Source organism: Podarcis bocagei, assembly GCF_964188305.1.
Source record: "Podarcis bocagei genome assembly, chromosome: 1".
Classification (NCBI taxonomy): domain Eukaryota; kingdom Metazoa; phylum Chordata; class Lepidosauria; order Squamata; family Lacertidae; genus Podarcis; species Podarcis bocagei.
The window spans coordinates 5,128,901-5,155,128 of NC_138125.1; the positions used below are offsets into that span (position 1 = coordinate 5,128,901).

A 26,228-nucleotide genomic window follows, 5' to 3' on the forward strand; every position below is an offset into this window, starting at 1 on the left:
CTTGGGTCCTTCGTGGCATCAGAGAAACGTAAGCCCCAATGGGTCACATCTTGGACTACTGCTATGCGCTCTATGTGGGGCTACCTTTGAAGGTGACCTGGAAACTACAACTAATCCAGAATGCGGCAGCTAGACTGGTGACTGGGAGTGGCCACTGAAACCACATAACACTGGTGATGAATGATCTTCATTGGCTCCCAGGATGTTTCCGAGCACAATTCAAAGTGTTGGTGCTGACCTTTAAAGCCCTAAACGGCCTTGGTTTCCCCAGCCATTCTGGGCAGCACCCAACAGAATATTAAAACCACGATAAAACTTCAAACATTAAAAGTTTCCCCATACAGGATTGCCTTCAGGTGTCTTCTAAAAGTCAGGTAGTTGTTTATTTCCTTGACATTTGATGGAAGGGCGTTCTGCAGGGTGGGCACCACCACCAAGAAGGCCCTGTGCCTGGTTCCCTGTAACTTGGCTTCTCGCAGGGAGGGAACCACCAGAAGGCCCTCGGCGCAGGACCTCAAGGTCCGGCTTAGCGATGGGGGTGGAGATGCTCCTTCAGGTATACTGGGCCAAGGCTGTTTTGGGCTTTCGAGGTCAGCACCAACACTCTGAATTGTGCTCAGAAACGTACTGGGAGCGGAGCCAACGTATGTGTTATGTAGTGTAACCCATAAATGCAGGGCAAGTGGGCAGGGGGACAAGCTCCTTTCGAGGGGCAGTGCTTGCTGCCCCTGCCCCCTGACGCCACCCAAAGGTCTGAAAGGTACCCCCAAATTGTCTGCCTGAGGCGAGTCGCCCCACTCTGCCCCATTTTGTTGGTCACACTGATCTTAGCGGTGAATGTCGCCAGTACCAAGTCCGGGTACAGAATCCACCTGCAGGAATGCAAGTATGCAGGCACAGCGAGATTTCCCGCAACGAATCTAACTGTAACGAGGAAGGTTAAAAATGGGGGCAGCCTGTGGCGGAGAGTTAGCTGTAGCGCTTGAGAAGATTAAGGGCTTATCTGTAAGTTCGTTTTTGCAAATGCTGGAAATGACTCTCTGATTATAACCCGTGCTCCACATCGCCTTCCTTTTTTGTTTTTTGTTTTTGTGGCTGATGTGTTGGGCTCCCTCCCCACTTGAATGTGGGGCCCACCCAACGGAACTGGCATGTACGGGTAAAAATTGAAATTTGAATGAAAGCGATAAGGGGAGAATTGGAACTAAAAAAGAGAGAGGGAAACATTTTATAAAAGGATGTAAATGAAACCGCTTTGAGGAGGAATGGAAGTTAACCAGAAGAAAAGATGAAATGAAATATGGTATAATTATATTGTTTTGTTTTTTTAAAGGAACTGGCATGTCTGTGTGTATCTATCGGGCGGCTGTGGGGTGGAGAGGCTTCACGACAGGGTTCAAAGACCTTCTCTTCAAAGACAGTATATTGCAGGAAATATGTACATCCGAAGAACGTGTCAAACGACGGCGACGAGTTACCAAAACGAAGCAAGCAACCCACACATTTCCGGCCTTCACATCTCCTAAAGTCTACTGCCGAAAAGGACAACCAAAATTATCAAGGGGAAATGGATGCAGATAAGGTCCTTTCTCCCTCTGTCATAATGCTAGAGCCCGGTGGGGCCACCCAGGGAAGATGAATATTCGGGGGGCGGTGGAAGCACGAATTGTGGCACTTGAGGGAGAAATTTGGCTCTGTTCACATTTCTGTGTGCTCACATCCCTAGTTTGCATTTCCCCAAATGATAGGCAAACCAAAAAACACAGCTGCCCTGATGGTATGGACACACCTCCGAATTTTCTGCTTCAGTTCCCCAACCGAATGATGTGTGCAGAAGGAGTGAATGTAATGTGGAAATGCATTAGGTTAGGAGAAAATCGCTTGCAAAGATGTGCATATTACCCAAAATTCACAGGAGTATCAGAGAATCAAAGAGTTGGAAGGCACCACCAGAGTAATCTAGTCCAACCCCCTGCAATGCCTCGAACCCACAACCTTTGCATAGCGAAAGTAGAGTTGCCGTACATCTGAAATTTCCCGGACATAGCCAACAACTTTGCCAAAAAAGAAAATAAAAAATAGCTCAACAACGCAACAACTTTTGTGTCTGGGCTTTCACTTTCTGAAATATGGAAAGCCTAGCCATGCCCAAAGTGGCTTACAATATGAAAAAAAACCTACATAATTTACATCATGGTGGCTACAACCAGTGTTTTGGGCCTCATTGAGGGGCAGAATGTCAATATGAGTAGGAACATGAGAGTACCCCTAAACATTTTTTTAGAAGAAAAAAAAGCACTGGCTACCGCTATCCTGGAACGCGGGTGTTGCTCTGGTCTAAACCACAGAGCCTAGGCCTAGGGCTTGCCAATCAGAAGGTTGGCGGTTTGAATCCCTGTGACGGGGTGAGCTCCCGTTGCTCGGTCCCAGCTCCTGCCCACCTAGCAGTTCGAAAGCACGCCAGTGCAAGTAGATAAATAGGTACTGCTCTGGCGGGAAGGTAAACGGCGTTTCCGTGTCTGTGTGCTGCTCTGGTTTCACCAGAAGCAGTTTAGTCCTGCCGTCCACATGAATCGGAAAGCTGTCTGTGGACAAACGCCGGCTCCCTCGGCCAGTAATGCGAGATGAGCGCCACAACCCCAGAGTTGTCCGCGACTGGACCTAATGGTCAGGGGTCCCTTTACCTTTTACCTTTACCACTGTCCTAGAAAGCTGCTACCGTCAGGGTAGACAATACTGAGCTATATGGACCAAGAAAGCTTTCTATGGCTATTTTTGCTTATTTCCAAAGCAAAGCACACCCTCCTTTCTGGGAAAGGAAGCGGGTGCACCGGAGAAGGGGAGGGGAAACCTAGAATCATAGAATTGTGGAGCTGGAAGAGACCCCAAGGGCAATGCAAGAATCTCAGCCAAAGCATCCTTATCCTGATGAGTTGGGGATTTTTGTGTTTAAAATATTTATACTTTCCTTACAAAAGTTCATGGTGGTTCCCAAACAAGAGCTATGAAACCAAAATCAAAAGCAGCAGTATTGAAAATCAAGGCCGCACAGGACTAAATATTCAAAAACAAGACAGTAGCAAAAAGATATGATAAAACTCCCCCCCCCCAGCCTTTAAAGGCCAAAGGCTTCCCTAAGTAGAAATATTTGAACCTGGTGGTGTAAGGTCCACCCCCACCACTCAGCCCGGACAATGGGGTGGTCCACCTCCGAGGGTCTTCTGGTAGTTCCCTCACAGTGAGAAGCGAAGTTACAGGGAACCAGTCAGAGGGCCTTCAGATGTCAAGGAGATGCAAGAACCACACAACTTTTAGAAGACATCTGAAGACAGCCCTGGGCTTGATTTTTTAGAAATGTACCGTACTTTTCCGTGTATAAGACGTGGGATTGGTTGCTGCTGCGAGCCTAAGACGGCCAGCGGCTATTTGGCATGTTATTGGTTGCTGCGGCGAGGGCTAATGCTGATTTGCTGTCGTTGTTCTAATTGGGTAGGCACAATCCCCCCTAAAACAGATCAACAACTCTGGGGGCCACCCCCCATTTTCCTAATTTGGAGTCCCTAAAAATAGGGGGCATCTTATACACGGGGTCGTGTTATACACGGAAGAATACAGTATTTATTTTGCTGGAAACTGCCCAGAGTGGCTTGAGAAACCCAGCCAGATGAGCAGGGTATTCATCATCATCATCAATAGGAGTCTAGCATCTAGATCAAGGGAAGTAATAGTGCCACTTTATTCTGCTCTGGTCAGACCTCACCTGGAGTACTGTGTCCAGTTCTGGGCACCACAATTCAAGAAGGACACTGACAAACTGGAACGTGTCCAGAGGAGGGCAACCAAAATGGTCAAAGGCCTGGAAACGATGCCTTATGAGGAACGGCTAAGGGAGCTGGGCATGTTTAGCCTGGAGAAGAGGAGGTTAAGGGGTGATATAATAGCCATGTTCAAATATATAAAAGGATGTCACATAGAGGAGGGAGAAAGGTTGTTTTCTGCTGCTCCAGAGAAGCGGACACGGAGCAATGGATCCAAACTACAAGAAAGAAGATTCCACCTAAACATTAGGAAGAACTTCCTGACAGTAAGAGCTGTTCGACAGTGGAATTTGCTGCCAAGGAGTGTGGTGGAGTCTCCTACTTTGGAGGTCTTTAAGCAGAGGCTTGACAACCATATGTCAGGAGTGCTCTGATGGTGTTTCTTGCTTGGCAGGGGGTTGGACTCGATGGCCCTTGTGGTCTCTTCCAACTCTATGATTCTATTCTATGATCATCATAATCACTTAAGGCACCAGGCCATTCAGTAAGATCCCAGAGGACCAACTCTGGTGGACTTCCACCCCCACCGTGAGATACTGTCAAGAGCAGGTATTTGGTTCCTGTCTAGCTGCTCTGATGAATGGAGGGAGGAAGTCGCCAGAAGAGGAAGCAGCAGCCCAACCGCACAGTGACGTGGAAGCAGCCATTGCAGAGTCGGCACCTGTTTCCTTGCACTGCCACAAGCTAACACCCAAGAGCAGATTTAGCTGCCTCTGCCAGGAAAGGTTGCTTGAAGCCTGGGACTTTTTAGCTTTGAGAAAAAGGCGAGTAATAGGGTTGTGTGGTAAGGTAAAGGTAAAAGTAAAGGGACCCCTGACCATTAGGTCCAGTCGTGACAGACTCTGGGGTTGCGGCGCTCATCTCGCTTTATTGACCAAGGGAGCCGGCGTACAGCTTCCAGGTCATGTGGCCAGCATGACCAAGCCGCTTCTGGCGAACCAGAGCAGAACAAGGAAACACCATTTACCTTCCCACTGGAGTGGTACCTATTTATCTACTTGCACTTTGACGTGCTTTCGAACTGCTAGGTTGGCAGGAGCTGGGACAGAGCAATGGAAGCTCAACCCGTTGCGGGGATTTGAACCACTGACCTGCTGATCGGCAAGTCCTAGGCTCTGTGGTTTAACCCACAGTGCCACCCGCGTCCCTTAGGGTTGCATGGTAGGAGTTTATAAAATTATGCATGGTCTCGGCGGCCGCTCCCAGTCACCAGTCCAGCTGCCACATTCTAGATTAGTTGCAGTTTCCGGGTCACCTTCAAAGGTATCCCCACGTAGAGCGCATGGCAGTAGTCCAAGCGGGAGATAACCAGAGCATGCACCACTCTGGCGAGACAGTCCGCGGGCAGGGAGGGTCTCAGCCTGCACACCAGATGGAGCTGGTAGACAGCTGCCCTGGACACAGAATGGACCTGCGCCTCCATGGACAGCTGTGAGTCCAAAATGACCCCCAGGCTGCGCACCTGGTCCTTCAGGGGCACAGTTGCCTCATTCAGGACCAGGGAATCCTCCACACCTACCTGCCCCAGGAAAGGCTGATATAAGTTGCCAACAACACAGCTCTGTGCAGCCTTCCCAGGTCTTTGCCATCCCGTATTTTCTGTCTCTGGATTGATTGACGATGCCGATTTAAATATGCTGCTCGCTGTTTTCAGGGGCCCTTGGGGCTGAAAAGCTGAATAGCAACGCTAATTATTCTTTTCGGTGGCAGCCGGGAGTTAGTTGCCAAGCGCGAAGTTCTGTTCGGGTGCAACCAGCTAGCCACACACGCTGCGTTCCTGGCAGACGTTAAGCCTCCACATGGAATTGCAAAGGCGAGGGGGGGGGGAGAAAGCCCATATTGCATCTGTGTCAATCAGCCCCGGGTGATGTTTGGGGAAAAGTTCGAAGACCATCTTGCACGGCAGAACCAAATTGCCATAGCAACAGCACGAGGCGAGTGGGTGGACGTCTTGTGGGTTTTTTTTTTAAATGACTCATTTTTTATTATTTTTTATTTTTTGTTTCTTGAAGGAGTGATGGCTCCCACCGCCATCTTTCAAATTTTTATTTCAAATAAAAGGCTGAATTGCTTAAAAATAGAAACCCAAAGATACCAAACTGATTCCCTGCGAACACTGAAAAATAATCTCTTGGCTTCTCTTTAAACATCTCCGTTATGAATGTGTTGCGTGGCTGGTAGGGCAGATGCGGCGGCATCGCGGGATAAAACTGCCTATCTGAGCTCTGTAATCCAATTAATAGAAGCCTTTGCAAATAGTTTAGAAGCGAGACATCATCTCCCATTATAAACAGCTGTGATCGCGTTAAGCTGCGCTTTTTTTCCTCCCTCCCCAGGTTCTGGGCGTGTGCATTCTCATAAAGAAGCACAGGAAATAATACCGACTGCACCATGAATTAACTGACTCACCCACAAGTTAGCGGGAGGATATAGGGCAGTTCCCGAGTGTCGTTCATCGAGACAACACGCTGCATTCTGCAAACCTGAGAGTTTCGCAAACCAAGAGGCCTGCCCGCCTGCTCTGACCCAAAGAACAAAGGAGTCGAATTCCCTCCAACATTCCTCAGATGAAAAAAGGGACATTTCTCATTTCTCCCCCCCAAACTGACCCTCTTAGACACCCCCATTTTTTGTGCCCCTCCCAGCACTTCCTATCAGAAGAAGGGCAAATGGCATGATACCACCATGATACCATCAGGGCACAACACACAAGCCCTCCACCGCCCTGAAAAGAACCCTCAATTGTTATTTTATTTAATTTTGCTCCTTGGTAGATTTACAGAAAGAAAAACAAACACCAATATGTGTAGTCAAACCTCATGTTGCGTCTGCTTCAGGTTGCGTTTGTCGGGTTTCGGCAGTTGCGCATGCACAGAAGTGCTAAACCGTGCTTTGCGCATGCGCAGAAGTGCCGGGTCGCAACTCGTGCATGTGCAGGTTGCGAATGCTGTGGGTTGTGAACGTGCCTTCCACATGGATCACGTTTGCGACCCGAACATCCACTGTATTTTAGAATGGGGCATGATTAGATGCAGACACACAAAGTTTTTATTTTGCTCCCTGTGCTCTGCTCCCCCTTTCTTCCCACCCAAGGCAGCCCTGCCCTCTGCCTGCACCTTACGGCTGGCACGTCATGCGAGGCCGGGTCTCAGCAGCCTCTCCTCCTCCCTGCCTGCTCTCCAGCAGCCGCTATGAGCTACCCAAGGGAAGAGGCCGGCAGCAGCAGCCATGGAGAGGCCATGGATACTCCCTCATCGCTGCTGCCGATCGGGACAAGCGCCGGCTCCTCCTCCTTAAGCTCGGCGGGGGAAAGAGGGGTATTCCGGGATGATGATGATGATGATGATGATGATGATGATAATAATAATAATAATAATAATAATAATAATAATAATAATAATAATAATATTATTATTATTTATACCCCGCCTATCTGGCTGGACTTCCCCAGCTACTCTGGGCAGCTTCCAACCGAATATTAAAAACAATACAGCATCAGACATTAAAAACTTCCCTAAACAGGGCCACCTTCAGTTGTCTGAAGTAAAATAGTTGTTTATTGCTTTGACATCTGGTGGGAGGGCGTTCCACAGGGCAGGAGCCACCACCGAGAAGGCCCTCTGCCTGGTTCCCTGTAACCTCACTTCTCGCAATGAGGGAACGGCCAGAAGGCCCTCGGAGCTGGACCTCAGTGTCCAGGCTGAACAATGGGGATGGAGACGCTTCTTCAGGAATACTGGACCTTTGAGGCCATTTAGGGCTTTCAAGGTCAGCACCAACACTTTGAATTGTGCTCAGAAACGGACTGGGATGCCAATGAAGATCTTTCAGGAGTGTTATATGGTCTCGGCAGCCACTCCCAGTCACCAGTCTGGCTGCCGCATTCTGGATTAATTGCAGTTTCCGGGATCAAATCAGAAGTTGGGATGGCTTAAGTAATTCTGGGACTGTCCCTGGAAAATAGGGACACTGGGAGGGTCTGGAGGATAAGCAGTGTTATGGCACCAAGGAAACTGCCATATACAGAAGCAGAACATCTGTAGTTCAGCATTGCCTACACAGACTGGCAGCAACTGTCTAGGATTTCAGACAGGTCTCCCTTCCCTTCCTTCCAATACTGCCTTATTTATTTTATTATACAGTACATTGGTTATTGCTTTCACTTTATGGATCAATTGTCTCGTTAGATAGTAAAATTCCTGTTAAATTGCTGTTTTAGGGGTTGTTTTAAAAAGTCTGGAACGGATTAATCCGTTTTGCATTCCTTTCTATGGGGAAGTGTGCCTTGGTTTTGGAACGCTTTGGTTTTGGAACGGACTTCCGGAACGGATTAAGTTTGAGAACTAAGGTACCACTGTATCCCATAAATCAGCGAGTATCTTAGGGACTAGAAACCAGCATATTTGGTTAAAGCTAAAGCTGGACATTTTGGCAAGTTCAATATTATGCCCAACTTTCTGTGACGCACGCAGTACGATTCTGAAACTCACACAGCGGTGGATATATTGCAAGCGCTCTCGGACACTGGGGAAACACGGAAATCAAATTAGAGCAAGCGTGCAGAAAATTATTAATCCGGAGAGCTCAGCTTCTCCTGACAGGGATAGGCCGCCGGGGCAAAGTCTCATGGAAGTCTCCACCTGGGCTCTCGGGAGACCAGGCCGCGTTCTGCGTCTAGCAATGCAGACGCAACACAATTATCAACAATTGCTGGAGCCCTCGGAGATTTCGCACGGAGAGGCTGCGTTGCCAGAGGGAAGCCTCCTGAGGGAAGGTGCAACGCTTTTGTTGAGTCTGCAATGACTAAAAAAAGTAAAATAAAGGATGCTACCCATGAAGACCTTTTGCCACATTCTGCCCCGCTTCTCCTTTCTTTCCTGTTAAGTGGAAAAATCTGGTTTCAGATGGACAGAATAAGAGAATCATCAAATTGTAGAGTTGCAAGGGACCCCTGAAGATCATCTAGTACAACCCCCTGCCCTGACCATTGGTCCTGCTGGCTGGGGCTGACGGGAGTTGTAGTCTGACAGCTTCTGGAGGGTGCCAGGTTGGCTACTCCTGTTCAAACCCCTTTGCCCCGTTCTTTATTCCTGGAAATAACATGCTGATTTAAAATTCAGCATCACCTGGTAGAGTAGCAGGTCCCTGATGAGCTGTTTTTCTGCATGCAGGGAATGGTCAAAAGCGCATCCTCCCTGCAATGCCTGCCATCTCGAGGCAAATCTAAAAAAATGTAGTATAAACACCGACAACTGAGAAACACTGGCCTGCGAGCGCTCCAGTTGGAGAACAGCCTTGACCAAAGGTGTCATGGGCTTTGAAGAAGCTCAAACTCAGGATGCAAGGGAGAAACGTGCTAAGAGGAAGGCACGCTTGGCAAATCCACACCATGATCAACTCCCACCCGGAAACCAATGTCCCCACCGTGGAAGGACGCGTGGATCCAGAATTGGCCTCCACAGTCACTTACGGGCTCATTGTTAAAACCGTGTACAGTGGTACCTTGGGTTAAGTACTTAATTCGTTCCGGAGGTCCGTTCTTAACCTGAAACTGTTCTTAACCTGAAGCACCACTTTAGCTAATGGGGCCTCCCACTGCTGCCGGAGCCCGATTTCTGTTCTCATCCTGAAGCAAAGTTCTTAACCTGAAGCACTATTTCTGGGTTAGCGGAGTCTGTAACCTGAAGCGTGTGTAATCCAAGGTACCACTGTACATGGAAGACAATCTTACTCAGCTACAGGTGATTGCCAAAGAAGGAGGAGGAGGAGGAGAAGCCCTGTCCCAACAGGAATGGAATCTGTGCATGCGACCTGTGCAGAAGGGTGTCATTCTGCACAGCAACAAAAGAAGAGTTGGGCTGGATTAGACCCAAGGCCCGTCAGATCCAGCATCCTGCTCTCAGATGGCTTGTGGTTCCTTCCAGAAAAGGTTTTCAAAGGCGCAACACCTCTGGAGATGGAGAGGGTCTTCTAGTGAGGTAGAACAACGTGGCCTCATGACTTTGTCTCCTTCTAAAATTTAACTCCCTGCTATGCGTGAAGATGTCTCCACCCCCATCGTTCTGCCCGGACGCTGAGGTCCAGCGCCGAGGGCCTTCTGGCGGTTCCCTCACTGCGAGAAGCAAAGCTACAGGGAACCAGGCAGAGGGCCTTCTCGGTAGTGGCGCCCACCCTGTGGAACGCCCTCCCAGCAGATGTCAAAGCGATAAATAACTACCTGACATTTAGAAGACATCTGAAGGCAGCCCTGTTCAGGGAAGTTTTTAATCTGTGATATTTTACTGTATTTTTTGTTTCTATGGAAGCCGCCCAGAGTGGCTGGGGAAACCCAGCAAGATGGGCGGGGTACAAATAATAAATTATTTATTATTATTATTATTATTATTATTATTATTATTATTATTATTATTATTATTATTATTTACAGGCAACACCCGTTTCGCATACATTCAAAGAATGGCCAGCTGTGCATGTGTGGGCCTTTATCGGACTCGGAAGGGGGCAGGATGGGGCATAATGGGGTGGGGGAGACTTATGTCCTTTTGTCTGTCCTGCATCTTCCAACATTCAGTTTCACTCGATGTCTAGGACTCAGCTCTACAGCTGCAAATATAACGTTTTAAGGGCATTATACAAACGTGACACTAGATGGCGATGGTGAGCTAATGGCAAATGCAATATATTTTTAAAAACTTTTTTTCCAGAGTGTTTTTTTATATGTCTAGATTCAGCCCTAGTGTTTTAAGAAAACCTTTCCACCATCCATTTCCTCTGTGCTATGCATAATTTCATAAATTTCTACTTGCCTGTTCTCCAAAGTAAAAAAAACCCAAATGCTGCAAGCTTTCCTCATAGAAGAGTCTCGCCGTCCCTTTGAACATTTGAGCCGTCATTTTCTGAACCTTTTCCAACTCTACAATACCCTTTTTGATGTGAAAATAAAAAAATTCCTTCCAGTAGCACCTTAAAGTCCAACTAAGTTAGTTCTTGGTATGAGCTTTCGTATGCAGATACACTGAAACAGAAGTTGCCAGACTCTTCTATATAGTGAGAAGGTGGGGAGGGGTATTACTCAGAAGGGTGGTGGGAATGGGAGATTGGCAGATAGCTGAGATGAGCCTGTTGACGACTCTTAACGACTGTAATAGGTCTTACAGGAAAAGGCAAGGGGTGAGAAGGTGAGAAATGGCTTAGTCATGGATAATGAGATAAGAATCCAATGTCTCTGTTCAGACCAGGTCTCTCCATGGTTTTAAGTTTGGTAATGAGTTGCAATTCAGCAGCTTCTCTTTCCAGTCTATTTCTGAAATTCCTTTGTAGTAAAACAGCTACTTTGAGATGTGAGTTATTCCAAAGGCTGCTGCACCACAGATTTGTATAACGGCGTTGTTATAGCAACGCTTTCATTTCTAATCCCTTTCCCAATTGCAACAGGTCTTAACCTTACAGAAGCAATGCTGGTTCTGCTTCACCAAGACTTCTTCTTCTATATACGTGGGAATCTATCTTTAATTGTGCTTTTCACGGGTTTTCTGGCAAAAGACATTAAGCTCACCAACCTGTGAGCTCCTGAATCCCTTTTAAATACCGTATTCTTCACTCTATAAGATGCACCTGACCGTAAGACGCACCTAGTTTTTGGAGAAGGAAAACAAGAAAAAAAATATTCTTAATCTCAGATGCCAGAACAGCAAGAGGGATCGCTGCGCAGTGAAAGCAGCAATCCCTCTTGCTGTTCTGGCTTCTGTGATAGCAGCACAGCCTGCATTTGCTCCATAAGACGCACACACATTTCCTCTTACTTTTTAGGAGGGAAAAAGTGAGTCTTATACAGCAAAAAATAAGGTACCTGCTGCTATATGGAAGTGCATTTTAGGGAAGCTCTTATATGGAAGCTGAAATTAGGGAATAGTTACTTTTTTTGGAAGCAATTTCACTTCTGAGTTCTTTATGACCTCTCGGATCGATACCAACCGAACCTGATCGTTCGTTTTTCATTTGTCAATAAAGCTCAGAACTTTGCCTAATATCATGACCACAGTTGCTCAGACTTGCTTCCTGCGAAAGTAAGCTCAGATACAGGAATCTGCCCTGCATCTTCCATTGTGTAGACAGATGGAAATAATTAATTCAATTATAACTGAATAGCCCTCCAGCCCTCTGGAGAGATTTAACTACTTTCGTCTTTTCTTTTCAACTTCCTCTTTCCCACTCCCTTCATTTCTGGGAAGTTTCTCTTCCTGACGTCAAATGTGACTCTGCTGCTCTTTCTTAGCAACTGTCTATTTGCAGATACAGAGCACGAGACTCTTAATCACAGGGTTGTGGGTTCGAGTTCCACACGGGCTGGACTAGATGACCCTTGTAGTCCCTTCCACTTCTACAATTCTATGCTTCTATATATTGAATCGATAGGATTATAGTCACTGTTCCTGCTCGGGTCAGTAACATTTACATCTCACACCAGGTCCTGGGCATCACTTAAGATGGAATCTAGGGCCAGCTCCCCTCTGGCCAGTTCCATGATCTACTACTCCAGCGTAGAGTTATTTAGCTAGAAAGTTGAAAGGGTGAAATGAAGAACTTATCGAAAATTAACTTTTGCCCCCTTCTTTCCAGGCAAAGGTAAAAGGAAGGAAGTTGTGAATAAGCCTTAAAATTAGCTGCACTTGCATAACTCGCAACATTTCTCTGATGAAAATAGGGGTGTTAATAATAATAATAATAATAATAATAATAATAATAATAATAATAATTTCTTGTTTATACCCCCCCATCTGTCTGGGTTGCCCCAGCCACTCTGGGCAGCTTCCAAAATAGATAAAAACATAATAAACCATTAAACATTAAACAACTTCCCTGTTCAGGGCTGCCTTCAGATGTCTTCTAAAGGCTGTATCTTTTTATCTCAGGAGTCACATAACTCCACACCCTCCAACATTTCTCCGATGAAAATAGGGATGTCCTAAGGCAGGGGTCAGCAAACTTTTTCAGCAGGGGGCCGGTCCACTGTCCCTCAGACCTTGTGGGGGGCCGGACTATATTTTTTGGGGGGAAATGAGTGCATTCCTGTGCCCCACAAATAACCCAGAGATGCATTTTAAATAAAAGGACACATTCCACTCATGTAAAAACACAAAACACGCTGATTCCCGGGGACCGTCCGCAGGTCGGATTGAGAAGGCGATTGGGCTGGATCCGGCCCCCAGGCCTTAGTTTGCCTATGCATGTCCTAAGGATAAGCGGGATCAAATCAGAAACTGGGATGGCGTCTGTAAATCTGGGACTGTCCCTGGAAAAATAGGGACACTGGGAAGGGCCTATAAAGGTAAAGGTTCAGGGACCCCTGACCATTAGGTCCGGTCGTGGCTGACTCTGGGGTTGCAGCGCTCATCTCGCTTTATTGGCCGAGGGAGCTGGCGTACAGCTTCCGGGTCGTGTGGCCAGCATGACTAAGCCACTTCTGGCGAACCAGAGCAGCACACAGAAACGCCGTTTACCTTCCCGCTGGAGCGGTACCTATTTATCTACTTGCACTTTGTGCTTTCGAACTGCTAGGTGGGCAGGAGCAGGGACCGAGCAACAGGAGCTCACCCCGTCACGGGGATTCGAACCGCCGACCTTCTGATCGGCAAGTCCTAGGCTCTGTGGTTTAACCCACAATGCCACCCACGTCCCACAGGAAGGGCCCGTACTTGTGATTTAAAAAATCACATGTGATTCTCTAAGAGTGATCTGCAACACACTATCGGGTGGTTCACATAACTACAACAAATTGAAAAAGAGCCTCCTGGATCAGACCAACGCCCCATCGAGTCCCACAAAATTCGTTTATGTTTTTGCTTTCTTAGATCCAAGAAAACATACTTTGAATAGCATCCGTTTGCCAACTCCCTGTCCCTCTGAAGAGAGATACCACTTGCAGAAACAGAAATGAGATTTCCCCCCCCCCTTCCTTAAATGACGCTGATTTCACAAGGAACAATGGAGCAGAGATCCGGCAGTACCAGCCCTGGCATGGAGGAACTTGATGATACAGAAAACTATGCACTGTTAGAAAGATCCCATTATAACCAGCCTTGGGGGCGAAAATAGTGCCAGCACACAGTGACACACTCTTTTGGAACAGAGATGGGGGGGGGGGGGAGATACAAGATTGAAAATCCAGATATTATATTCTGCTATGTGACTTAGTTGCTCAGTTCAGTCTTTTTGCATGGTCTTTTATATATTGTTTTATGAGTTGTCACTTCACTGTTATTTTTATCGATTACAGTCTGGTAGTTCTTTAGTTATCTCAACTAGGGCCAGGGCCTTTTCAGTACTGGCCCCGACTTGGTGGAACGCTCTGTCACAAGAGACTAGGGCCCTGCGGGACTTGACATCTTTCCGCAGGGCCTGCAAGACGGAGCTGTTCCGCCTGGCCTTTGGTTTGGACTCAGTCTGACCCTTATGTCTTCCCTCCCCTTATGGTTTTGATTTATGGGCTGCTACTAAAATGAGGCTGCATTTTAAATTGTATTTTAACCATATTTTAACCTGTATTTTAATTAACGGCTTTTTCCTTTTCTTTTACGTTTTATTATAATTTTATTGGTGTTAGCCGCCCTGATCCCAGTTCTGGCCGGGGAGGGTGGGGTATAAATAAAATCTTCTTCTTCTTCCTCTAAAATAATGCTTTTTATAGTGTTGAGTTGAGTTCATGGCACCAAAAAAAGTTCAAGAACAACGGACCTAGTGGAAGACTGGAAAGACAGCAGTTGCACAATTTGCAGGCTGTTTTCGGGGCAGACACTGACGTGGACATCTGAAAACTGGGCATTTTCATGCCGCAATGTGTCTTCTGAGCACCTGCGGATAATTTCCTTCCCTGCTAATTGCTGCCCTGAGTTCCGATCTCGCTCATCTAACCCTGTTGAGCTACGACAGCCGGGTGCTCTCTGCATTTTCCGGAAACAATGGAAGACCTTTTTTTGGCTTTGACAAGCTTTTCCAGGATAAAAAGGTCTCCGACTTAAGGTGTTCATTTTGCACGGCTTTAAACCTATAGTTTAGTTGTTGCTTTCTTCTGTTTTAAAAACTATTTTTAGAGGGGTTTTAGACTGCGGGTTCGTCAGTCGCCTTGGGACATGCAAAGAAGGGGATTGGTTCGTAAGTCATGGTGGTGATATTTTCTAGAGATATCAGGTGGTATGCAATGCTAGTCCTACTCAGAGTAGACCCACTGAAGTCAATGACTGTGTTCTGCTTCCACAGTTGGAGGCAGCAATACTACTAAATCCCAGTTGCGGAAAACCACTGGAGGGGAGAGTTGCTCTGGTTTGCAAATCCTGCTTCCTAATTTCCCACTGGTTGGCCACAGTGAGAACAGGATGCTGGACTAGATGGGACACTGGCCTGATCCTGCTGGCTTCTCTTATATTCTTAACACACAGGACTAACATTTGTTTAGTTGTTTAGTTGTGTCCGCCTCTTCGTGACCCCCTGGACCAGAGCACGCCAGGCACTCCTGTCTTCCACTGCCTCCCGCAGTTTGCTCAAACTCATGCTGACCAAAGAGCCAGTGTGGTGTAGTGGTTAAGAGTGGTAGACTTGTAATCTGGTGAACCAGGTTCGCGTCTCCACATGCAGCTGCTGGGTGACCTTGGGCCAGTCACACTTCTGTGAAGTCTCTCAGCCCCACTCACCTCACAGAGTGTTTGTTGTGGGGGAGGAAGGGAAAGGAGAATGTTAGCCGCTTTGAGACTCCTGAAGGGGAGTGAAAGGCGGGATATCAAATCCAAACTCTTCTTCAAACTCTTCTTCTTCATGCTGGTAGCTCCGAGAACACTGTCCAACCATCTCATCCTCTGTCGTCCCCTTCTCCTTGTGCCCTCCATCTTTCCCAACATCAGGGTCTTTTCCAGGGAGTCTTCTCTTCTCATGAGGTGGCCAAAGTCTTGGAGTCTCAGCTTCAGGATCTGTCCTTCCAGTGAGCACTCAGGGCTGATTTTCTTCAGAATGGAGAGGTTGGATCTTCTTGCAGTCCATGGGACTCTCCAGAGTCTCTTCCAGCACCATAATTCAAAAGCATCAATTCTTAGTCGATCAGCCTTCTTTATGGTCCAGCTCTCACTTCCATACATCACTACTGGGAAAACCACAGCTTTCACTATACGGACCTTTGTTGGCAAGGTGATGTCTCTGCTTTTTAAGATGCTTTCTAGGTTTGTCATTGCTTTTCTCCCAAGAAGCAGGCATCTTTTAATTTCGTGGCTGCTGTCCCCATCTGCAGTGATCACGGAGCCCAAGAAAGTAAAATCTCTCACTGCCTCCATTTCTTCCCCTTCTGTTTGCCAGGAGGTGATGGGACCAGTGGCCATGATCTTCGTTGTTTTTTTATGCTGAGGTTCAGACCATATTTTGCGCTCTCCTCTTTCACCCTCATTAAAAAGTTATTTAATTCCTCCTCACTTTCTACCATCAAGGTTGTGTCATCTGCTCAGAACACGGCTGGATGCAATGAAGTCACCCCATTAGCAAAAGGATGTTCTGCATAGACCACAGGACTTCCTCTTCCTTCTCTTGCCTGTTTGCTTTATCCCTCCCAATTTTGCTCCAAAGGGTTGGGGGAACCCCAGGACACATTTGGGGGGAGGCATAGGGGGAGAGGAAGTCCCACTGTGCAGGCAGAAGAAGAGAAACATCATTGGGCACAACCCTTTATTATCCAGCGGCAACAGGGCCTCGTCGCCGGGGTGTGTTTCTACCACTTCCGATGTAAACTGACTTTCTCTTTTAATATCAGGGGCTTAATCCTGACTTCCCCGTCTCAGCCTCCTCCAAGACGTCAAGCGCGTGACCGGGACTGCAATTGCCCTCTGCTTTGTGGCTTCCCTGCCAGAGCCACAGCTGTCTTTGTGGGACATTCTCCATTCTGCGCACGTCAAGAATCTCCTCCAAGGTGTGGCCTTTTGAGCAGTGTCTGAAGGAAATCCCTTCGCTCGCCTGTCAATCTCTGAACAGGCTGGCTTCACCCAAGCTCTCAGGACTGAAGCTGAATGGCGCACACAGATGTACACAACCGTTTCAGCAGGGCAAAACTGCACCAGAGTCTCAGCCTGGACTGAGGAACCTCCAGATGTTGGTGGACCTCAACTCTCATCATCTCCCTTGCAGCCAAGAAGGCCAATGGCAACAGACCCTTTCAGAGTCCCTATTTTCCAGGGAGAGTCCCAGATTTACAGAAGCCATCCCGGTTTCTGATTTGATCCCAGAATGTCCCGCTTTTCCTTAGGATGCGTCTATTTTCACAGTAGAAATATCGGAGGGTGTGGAGTTATGCAACCCCTGAGCCAAGGAGATCAGTAACCTTCAGAAGAAATCTCAAGGCAGACCTGTAGAGGGAAGTTTTGTAATGTTCACAGCTTTATTATGTTTTTATATATCTTAAAAAGCAGAGACATCACCTTGCCAACAAAGGTCCGTATAGTTCAAGCTATGGTTTTCTCAGTAGTGATGTAAGGAAGTGAGAGCTGGACCATAAAGAAGGCTGGTCGTCGAAGAATTGATGCTTTTGAATTCTGGTGCTGGAGGAGACTCTTGAGAGTCCCATGGACTGCAAGAAGTTCCAACCTATCCATTCTGAAGGAAATCAGCCCTGAGTGCTCACAGGACAGATCCTGAAACTGAGGCTCCAAGACTTTGGCCACCTCATGAGAAGAGAAGACTCCCTGGAAAAGACCCTGATGTTGGGAAAGATGGGGGGTGCAAGGAGAAGGGGACGACAGAGGACGAGATGGTGGGACAGTGTTCTCGAAGCTACCAGCATGAGTTTGACCAAACTGCGGGAGGCAGTGGAAGACAGGAGGGCCTGGCCTGCTCTGGTCCAGGGGACCACGAAGAGTCGGACACGACTAAATGACTAAATAACAACAACAATATGTTGGAAGGGACGCGGGTGGCGCTGTTGGTGCGATGCTCCGGGGTTTCAGGCAGGGGGGTCGTTCCCATCCCTACCTAGAGGATTGAACCTCTTACGGCTGAGCTGGATCACTTCCCCCCAAATATCCGTACTGAGTCAGACCGCTGGACCACCCCATGAGGCTATAAGGCCCACACAGCGCTTTGAAATTAGGAGAGCTATGGAAATGATACGCAGGAACAGCGTTGATTCAGGGGCTACAGGCAGGAGCCAGTTCCCATTTTAGCTTCTAACATGGCGATTCACACAAAAAGCTGCCTTGCATTAGGTCAGACGAGCCCACTATTGCCCACTCAGACTGCCAGCAGCAGGTCTCCAGGGCCTTGGGCAGAGGAGCAGACATTTCCCGCCCTCAGCTGCAGATGCTTTTAACGGGAGATGCAAGCGACTGACCCCCGGGACACAAAACAGGTTCTGTATAGGACTTCCACAAGACGCATATCAGTAGATTAGCAAGCCGCTACTTAGAAAATCTGTTCCAGCATCTGCCCAGGGGGAGATCAGACCCGAAGCCATGGAAACTAAGTGCCAGGGCTCTCTCCCATCGCTCTCCAACCTGGTGCCCTCCAAATGTTGTTGGGACTACAACACCCATCATTCCTGACCACTGGCTAAGCTGGATGTGGATGATGGGAGTTGTAGTCAACCCAAGACCCTCTACTCCAGATGTCCGCAAGGCCACCAGTTGGAGACCTCAAGTTGGGGTTCTACCACCACAACCCAGAATCCTCCTGGTCCCGGAAATCAGGTGATCTCAGTGAACCAATCCAGTGCTGTTGTGCTCTATAAAAGTTCCCACATAGGCCCACTCAGTTCGGGAAATTTGTTTTTTTTAATAGATCTTCCCACTTCCATGGATTGATAGCTAACCCTCTTTTGGGATTAGAAAAAAATTGGCTCAGTTGGTTAGAGCCTGATAAATGCAAAGGTTGCAGGTTTGATCCCCGTAAGGGGCAGCTGCATATTTCAGCATACTGCCTTATATCACTGGCCCATCTTAACCAGCATTGCCTACACGGGTTGGCAGCAGTTCCCCTTGGTTTTTTTCTCCCAGCCCAACCTGGAGAAGTCGGGGATTGAACTCGGGACCTCCCGCCTGCAAGGCGGATGCTCTGTCACAGAGCTACAGCTTTTCAAATCCTTGTCATCACCCCATCTTGTGGGCACATGTTCCTTTCGGCCTTTGGGGGCCCATCAATTGGGCCATCCCAACATGAATTACTATGAGAAGCAGGGACATGGGTGGCACTGTGGTCTAAACCACTGAGCCTCTTGGGCTTGCCGATCGGAAGGTCAGCGGTTCAAATCCCTGCGATGGAGTGAGCTCCCGTCACTCTGTCCCAGCTCCTGCCAACCTAGCAGTTCCAAAACACACCAGTGAAAGTAGATGAATAGGTACTGCTGCGGCGGGAAGCTACTGGCCACATGGCCCAGAATAATAATAATAATAATAATAATAATAATAATAATAATAATAATAATAATTTATTATTTATACCCCACCCATATGACTGGGTTTCCCCAGCCACTCTGGGCGGCTTCCAACAGAACACTAAAATACAATAACCTATTAAACATTAAAAGCTTCCCTAAACAGGGTTGCCTTCAGATGTCTTCTAAAGGTTTGGTAGTTATTTTTTTCTTTGACATCTGGTGGGAGGGCGTTCCACAGGGCAGGTGCCACTACCGAGAAGGCCCTCTGCCTGGTTCCCTGTAACTTGGCTTCTCGCAGCGAGGGAACCGCCAGAAGGCCCTCGGAGCTGGACCTCAATGTCCGGGCAGAACGATGGAGGTGGAGACACTCCTTCAGGTATGCTGTCTGTGGACAAACGCCGGCTCCCTCGGCCTGAAAGCAAGATGAGTGCCGCAACCCCATAGACTCCTTTGACTGGACTTAACCGTCCAGGGGTCCTTTACCTTTTTTTTACTATGAGACGCAACCAGCAGAGATGTGTGGAGAGTTGTTACTTTCTCCAGAGCAGTTACCGTATTTTTCGATCTATAAGACGCACCAGACCTCAAGATGCACCTAGTTTTTGGAGGAGGAAAACAAGAAGAAGAAAAATTCTGAATCTCAGAAGCCAGAACAGCAAGAGGGATCGCTGCTCAGCGAAAGCAGCAATCCCTCTTGCTGTTCTGGCTTCTGTGATAGCTGCGCAGCCTGCATTCGCTCCATAAGACGCACACACATTTCCCCTTAATTTTTAGGAGGGAAAAAGTGAGTCTTATAGAGCAAAAAATACGGTATATTTTACAAATGCTTATCAAGCCTTCCTTAGCTGTCCGCCCCCCCAACCAAAAAAACCCCTCTCCCACTGTCTCCATTATGGAGGCTTTCGGAGCACGCCACGCCCACCGAGGTGATGCAAAGCATCTCTGGAAAGCAGAAAGGGGAGGAAAGACAGAGAAGCCAAGTGGCTTTCTACCTCATCTTTAAGCCAATTGCATTTCAGTTCCATGCACGGCCATATGGCACAAAAGAGGATTTGAATCAGAGGATTCCATGAAATCCGGTTAATATGGAAGGAATGGCCGAATGGGTGTGGTATAGGACCCCCGTCGCGGAGTCAGAAATCAAGAGGCAGATGTTGCCATTTCGAGATCCACGCAGACACCTGGCAGTGCCAAACCGTCCCACAGAGAGCATGCACCCTGAAATAACAGGCTGGTCTTTTCGCCCAGGGAACAGCTGATGGGAACATTCCTTTTGGATGGTGGCTGGACTGAAGGAGAGGTGATCAAAGGGACTAGCAAGTTTGAGAACCTGGCCGGGCAATCCTTGCAGAGAAGCAAAGGCTTCCCAAGCTCTTTTTAAATAAAGCAAAGACCGCCCCCCCTCCAAGGCCCTAATAAAACTCTCCTCCTAAAAGACAACAGGTATCTTTGTCTTGGGATGAACTTGTGAGCGGAGAGGTTAAGGACCATTGCGCTTTATGGGTTGTAATAGTCGATTAGCGCAAAATTAACGGGGGGCGGCAAACGAGGCGGAGGGAGTGTCATTTTTTAATTGCCTCATTAACGCGGGGGTTGAATCCCCACCCGAGTTTCTTCCCTCCCACTCCCATCTCGAGAGTCACAATATCTGCCTCCCCTCTTCCTGCCCTGCCTCACCTCTGCAAAGCTGAGTTCTCAGCATTCAAAACAAAAGATGCTTATTTTGCTAGAACTCACTTCTCTTTTCCCTGCAGTCGCTTCTTCCTTCTTAGATCTCTGCCCCTTACGAAACCAGAATTCAAAGCGTTTCCCCATCTCAGAGACCTGGGTTCAACGATCTTCTACTCTACACCCACCTAAGAATTAATCTCTCCCCAACCCTCCTTTTTAAGAAAAAGGAGTAGAAAGGTGAAGTTTGGACTGTTCTGCCTTGTTCTGTAGGATGGTGATGTGTGTGTGTGTGTGTGTGTGTGTGTGTGTGTGTGTGTGCATATATTTGTGGTGGAGCTGATTGAAAAGCTGATCTCCAGTTTTTGTTCTTTTTTTAAAAAAAATGATTTTAAAAAAATGAAAGGCAGGAGAAAGGCCAGATCTCATTCATCCAGGATTAGCAGGCAGGCCAAAGTCTTCTAAATTCAGTCTTTGTTCCCAGAGGCTGGACCCTGTGGCATGACCTGCTTTGTCAATGGCCACTCACCCTTTTGCAAGGCTTGGGCTCCTTCCACAATGTCAACATCCTGTAGAGTCCCCATCCCAGGTCATTTTATGAATGGGCTGGTGGGGTGGAGGTGAAGGGTAAAAGGGTAGGCTGGGCTGGTTTGCCCTGAGTCAGACTGCCCGTTCAGTCTGCCCACCCAGTTTTAATGCTTATCTGTCCATCCACCCACCCATCTTAAAAAATAAATAAACACCAGAGCCTTTCTCTCGGCAGTTTGGCAATCTTGAATTCGTGCACGCTGCCAGCAGAACACAGCTGCCCACCTTCGCCCACCCTTTTGCCATCAGAGCAGTAATACCACCTACCACTGCCTAAAAATAAAATTTTAAAAATCTGCTAACACAAGAGAAATATTTCCAGGAGAAGGAGCCAATACGCAGATTTTCCTCTGCCCCCAACTTAAAAGAATTGAAAAAGACAGCTTTTCCAGCTGGAGAAGGAGGAAACAACTTTAAACAAAGCCGAACAGAAGGATTTAATATATACACATATTGGGTGGGATCCCAATGCTTGCCATGAGTTTTAAGTATCTGAATCAGACAGACAAGACTCTCCGGATCAACATCATCCCCAGCATGAGACATGGGAGGGGAGTCCAGGCATGCCAGAAAATGCTACTTGCTCCGAACAAAGAGATTGCGAACAGATCCGGGTGGGAAGGGGGTCCCTCGCCCACCCAGGAAGATCCCTCGCAGAAAGGAGGGGAGGGTGTTTTTTAAAAAAATATATATAATGATTCACGTGCATTACAAATTAGGCAGAGCGCTGGCGATGCAACCACTCCGGAGTGACGCCAAATTAAATTAAATGCAGTTTTTGCAAAGAGCCGTGAGGCGTAAAGTGTGAGTGTGTGTTTTGTTCTCTGGCTGAATGAAAAAACACCACCACCACACACATTCCCATCAATTTCTCTTGCACTGGCGGGGAGAGACGTGTTATTAGACTCCCTCCCTCGACATATTCCCCGGTTTGCAAGATTCCTTCCCCAACAGAGGATCGTATTTTGCTTGCAAGAAATCCGGGCAGGATTGTCAGCCCACCCCAGTCGGTGTCCCTTGTGAAAACCCCGTTTGCGCCTGGAGGCGCCACAAACCCAAAGGTGGAAAATTGGAGAGATCGATCGATCGATCAGATGCATGCATAGGAAACGAGGCTGCCCCTTGACCATCGCGTTGGAGAAAAAGGAAGAAAACCTACAGCCCAGGAAGAAAAGGGATAGAGACCCCCCCTTGAACATGTTTAGTGGGATTTCGCCCTCTCCTTTACCTGGATGAAGATTTCACAAACCGGAGCGCACAGCGGAGTCCCTCTCCTCCCCTCCTGGATCCAGATGTGGTCAGAAGCAAAATGCCCCCCTCCTTTCCTGAATCCCAGAGCCGGGAGTAGCAGCAACAGCTGGATCGCTAGAGAGCTGAGCTGAGCCTCAGATGAGAGTCCCCACCCAGTCTCTCTCTCTCTCTCTGTGTGTGTGTGTGTGTGTGTGTGTGTGTGTGTGTGTGTGTGTGTGAAATCAGCTCCCCGTTGTACAGGAAACACGGCAACTACCGCTTCCTCCTCGAGCTGCTGTGTGATGCTTCTCCCTTGAAGCCTCGTTCTCTGTTCTCTCCCGCCCCTGAAATCCTGGAGAGCTGCTGCCAGCCCGTGCAGACAGCACTGAGCCGGGCCGACCCCATGCACTGACTCACTCAGTAGAAGGCATCTCGCTGGGTTCCTTGCAAAGGGATGTTCCCTGAGATTAGAATCGTAGAGTTGGAAGGGTCCCCCCCCCACAAGGGTGATCTAGTCCAATCCCCCCCATCTTTTTGCCCAACGCAGGACTTGAACCCAGGACCCTGAGATTAAGGGGCTCCTGCTCTACCGACTGAGCTATCTGCTAAGCTGGAGTAGACCAGGCAGTGGCTCCTCTGGCGCAATCCTCAGCATTGCCGGCTGGGTAGGACTGGGAGAGCTGCTGCCGGCCTGTGCCAACAGCACAGAGCTAGGTGGACCCTATGGCCTGGCTCAGCACAAGACAGTGTCTTATGTAAATAAAGAGGAAGTGGAGCTAAATATAGCTTGAATGCAGAAACTGCTGGGCGCAAGTGTTAGAAAACAACAACAACAACAACAATTTATTATTTATACCCCGCCCATGTGGCTGGGCTTCCCCAGCCACTCTGGGCGGCTTCCAAAAGAATATTAAAATACTGTGATACATCAAACATTAAAAGCTTCCCTAAACAGGGTTGCCTTCAGATGTCTTCTAAAAGTCTGGTAGTTGTTGTTCTCTTTGACATCTGGTGGGAGGGCGTTCCACAGGGAGGGTGCCACTACCGAGAAGGCCCTCTGCCTGGTTCCCTGTAACTTGGCTTCTCGCAGTGAGGGAACCGCCAGAAGGCCCTCGGTGCTGGACCTCAGTGGCAACTAACCAGCAACGATGGCCGTCCACCCAGGTGGCTTTAAGAAAGGAACAGACAAATTCGTGGAGGAAAGGGCAGTCGATGGCTACTAGTCTGCGGTTGGAGGATGGATGGCGGCTAACAGATTGAGGTTGAATCCTGACAAGACAGAAGTACTGTTCTTGGGGGACAGGAGGTGGGCGGGTGTGCAGGACTCCCTGGTCCTGAATGGGGCAACTGTGCCCCTGAAGGACCAGGTGCGCAGCCTGGGAGTCATTTTGGACTCACAGCTGTCCATGGAGGCGCAGGTCAACTCTGTGTGCGGCTGTCTACCAGCTCCATCTGGTACGCAGGATGAGACCTTACCTGCCCACAGACTGTCTTGCCAGAGTGGTGCATGCTCTGGTTATCTCTCGCTTGGACTACTGCAATGCGCTCTATGTGGGGCTACCTTTGAAGGTGACCTGGAAACTACAATTAATCCAGAATGCGGCAGCTAGACTGGTGACTGGGAGCGGCCGCCGAGACCATATAACCCCGGTCTTGAAAGACCTTCACTGGCTCCCAGTATGTTTCTGAGCACAATTCTAAGTGTTGGTGTTGACCTTGAAAGCCCTAAACGGCCTCGGTCCTGTATACCTGAAGGAGCGTCTCCACCCCCATCGTTCTGCCCGGACACTGAGGTCCAGCTCCGAGGGCCTTCTGGCGGTTCCCTCACTGTGAGAAGCCAAGTTACAGGGAACCAGGCAGAGGGCCTTCTCGGTAGTGGCACCCTCCATTTTATGGAATCCTCTGATTCCAATCCTCTTTTCTGCCATATGGCCTTGCATGGAACTGAAATGCAATTGGCTTAAAGATGAGGTAGAAAGCCACTTGCCTTCTCTGTCTTTCCTCCCCTTTCTGCTTTCCAGAGAAGCTTTGCATCACCTCGGTGGGCGTGGCATGCTCCGAAAGTCTCCATAATGGAGACAGTGGGAGAGGGGTTTTTTGGTTGGGGGGGCGGACAGCTAAGGAAGGCTTGATAAACGTTTGTAAAATATAACTGCTCTGTAGAAAGTAACAACTCTCCACACACCTCTGCTGGTTGCTTCTCATTGTAAAAAAAAGGTAAAGGACCCCTGGACGGTGAAGTCCAGTCAAAGGAGACTCTGGGGTTGCAGCTCTCATCTCACTTTCAGGCCGAGGGACAGTATACCTGAAGGAGCGTCTCCACCCCCATCGTTCTGCCCGGACACTGAGCTCCAGTGCCAAGGGCCTTCTGGTGGTTCCCTCACTGTGAGAACTGAGGTTACAAGGAACCAGGCATAGGACCTTCTCGGTAGTGGCGCCCGCCCTGTGGAACGCCCTCCCACCAGATGTCAAAGAGAACAACAACTACCAGACTTTTAGAAGACATCTGAAGGCAGCCCTGTTTAGGGAAGCTTTTAATGTTTGATGTATCACAGTATTTTAATATTCTTTTGGAAGCCGCCCAGAGTGGCTGGGGAAACCCAGCCAGATGGGTGGGGTATAAATAATAAATTATTATTATTATTATTATTGACTCAAGCTGGGGGCAGCAATGCTCCTGTGTTCCAGTTGCTTGAAAACCGACGTGGACTGGCTGGAGGCAGAGGAGTGGTGGGCGGGACCAGCTTGGGACCCCCCCCCCCCAAAGGAAGAAGGCATGGAGCCAGGGGACTGGTGGCGGGGTGATGACGAGTGGTCAGAGCGAGAAGAGGGAGCAGACTGGGAGGAGGTGGTGTCAGAGGTTGAAGAGGCGACAGGGTTTAGTGAGCGGGAAGAGGCTGGGGCAGAGAGCAGTGCAGACTCAGAGGCAGGAGAGGAGGGGACCCAGGAGACAGAGATGAGGCAGACTGCTGGAGAGCCCACGGAATCCCCCTCTCCTGCTATGACCAGCTCCTTCCTGCCCTGGTCTCCCAGAACACACAGAGAAATGAAGACGGATGAGTAAAGAGATACAAGACGAAGAAGCCTTAGGCTGCTGGGAAGCCCTCACAACTGCCCCATTGGGGCAAGACCTACTGGGAAAGGTTGCTGCGACCACTAGGCCTGAGCCGTTTCGTTTCTTGGAATAAAGAGTTAACTTCTCTGACATTGGGTGCTTTATTGTTTTATTGCTGACTTCTGCCTGACTCTGGCTCCTGGCAAAATAAGGGGGGGGGGAGGGCTTTTGTGCTCGAATCCTGCTTGCTGGTTTCCCACAGGCAACTGGTCGGCCACTGTGATAATGGAATGCTGGGCTGGAGGGGCCACTGGCCGGATCCTGCATATTATGTACTGAAGTTCTCACCCTGGGCCAGCAGGGGGATACTGTAGATAGTTTTCACTCAGGTCCGCATATGCAAATAAGGGATTAAACGTGACGTTCAGTGATTGGATAGTTACAGAAAGTTGTTACTGTTGCGTTCTAGTGG

The 26,228-nt window shown here is 48.5% G+C and overlaps 1 protein-coding gene across 1 annotated transcript in view; it reads right to left on the reverse strand.

The window, feature by feature from the left end:
- The window catches only part of GNG2 (G protein subunit gamma 2), a 67,782-nt gene extending 44,881 nt beyond the window's left edge, over positions 1–22,901 (reverse strand). The window contains exon 1 of the mRNA XM_081194983.1: positions 22,700–22,901. The gene's annotated coding sequence lies outside the window, so the exon portion shown is untranslated. The remainder of the gene's footprint in view (positions 1–22,699) is intronic.
- Between the last annotated feature and the right edge of the window lie 3,327 nt (positions 22,902–26,228).